We start from the raw sequence: 1,858 nt of genomic DNA on the forward strand, positions 1-1,858 counted from the left end.
CTGGGGTCAGATGACCCCAGTCAGATGCCTATCCTGACTTCTCTTAAAGACCCCCAAGGTAGGGGACAGCAGCACCTCCCTTGGAAGCCCATTGCAAATTTTGGCCATCTTCACCATGAAGAAGTTCTTCCTGATATCTAACCTAAATCTGCGCTCTGTCAGTTTGTGACCATTGTTACTTGTTACCCCAAGAGGCATCCTGGTGAACAGAACACCTCTGGTTCCTTGCTGGGCCCCGCTAATGAATTAGTAGGCAGCCACAAGATCCCCTTTCAGACTTGTCTTGCAGAGGCTGAAGAGATCCAGGTCCCTTAGTCTCTCCTCATAGGGCTTGGCCTGCAAACCCTTAACCATATGAGTGGCCCTCTTCTGGACCCTCTCAAGGTTATCCACATCCTTCTTAAAGCACAGTGCCCAAAATTGGACATGGTACTCCAACTGCAGTCTGACCAATGCCACATAGAGGGGAAGTATCACCACCTTGGTTCTATTAGTCATGCATCTGCTGATGCATGATAAAGTATAGTTAGCTTTGCTGATGATTTTGTCACAGATGACTCATGTAAAGTTCACTATGACTCTGAGATCCCTTTCCATTTCTGTGCTGCTGAGAGGGTCATTTCCTAGCTCATAGGTGTGCTGGAGATTTTTATGCCCTAGGTGCAGCACTCTGCATTTGTCCTTGTTGAACTACATCCTATTGTGTTCTGCCCACTTTTCCAACCTGTCCAGGTCTGCCTGCAATTGTTCTCTACCCTCCGGTGTGTTCACTTCACCCCACAATTTAGTATCATCCACAGACTTGGACAGAATACACTTCACGCCCACATCCAAGTCACTGATGAAGACATTGAAAAGTACAGGTCCAAAGACTGAGCTTAGCAGGACCCCACTGCCCACATCCTTCCAGGTCAATACCAACCTGTCCATTACCATTCTCTGAGTGCGACCCCTAAGCCAATTTGCCACCCACCGGACTGTGTGATCATCTAAGTCACAGCCTCTTAATTTATTTATGGGAATGGGATGAGATACCGTATTGATGACCTTCCTAAAATCCAAGTGTTTGACATCCACGTATTTTCATTTGCCAGGAGCTGGAGATCACTCTGCTGGTCTGACTGAACTGCCTGCTGAAAATGGGGAGGTACTCATTTCCAGAAATGATTAATTAACAAATGATTTCTGACAACAAATACATATGATGAAATTAAGCTATTTGAGGACAGCCCTGCAACAGGAAATAGACTAAATCTCTAGTTGAGCAAGGCACTTTGGGCAAGGCACTTTGGGCACCTGAAAAATGATTTGGTGGCTGAAAGTGAAACTCAAGAAGGAATTAGGCTCCTCACCAGGATTCTGAAAGCCTGTGCTCAGCTGCTGCCCATCCAGGGATGTACTTCAATTCTGTAGGTATCTTTCTTATTTTTACTTTAAAGACCCTGGGACACTTAATGTGTCTCTATGCCTGACTCGAATGCACTCTTTGAAGAGCAACAGCAACTAAACCAAAAGGTGGGCAAAATATGGCCCGTGGGCTGAATCTGGCATGCCAGGCCATTCTGTCTGGCCCACAGGGTCCCCCGCAAAATTTAAAAAATTAATATTTATCTGCTCCTGGCTGCCTGTCAAAGATGACAGGAGCCAAGAGCAGTAGCACCCAGGGGGAGCCAGCAACAGGACATAGCAGCCCAGCCCTGCCCCACCCCCAGCCATTTCCCTGCCTTCCTGCCCCCAGACCACTCCACCACCACATGGCTCCCAGCTGCATCACCAGACTGTGGAAGCATAGGGCCCTGAGCCTATATCCTGTGTGTGTGTGTGTGTGTGTGTGTGTGTGTGTGTGTGTGTGCATGTG

Source organism: Alligator sinensis, unplaced genomic scaffold, assembly GCF_000455745.1.
Source record: "Alligator sinensis unplaced genomic scaffold, ASM45574v1 scaffold488_1, whole genome shotgun sequence".
In the NCBI taxonomy this organism is placed as follows: domain Eukaryota; kingdom Metazoa; phylum Chordata; order Crocodylia; family Alligatoridae; genus Alligator; species Alligator sinensis.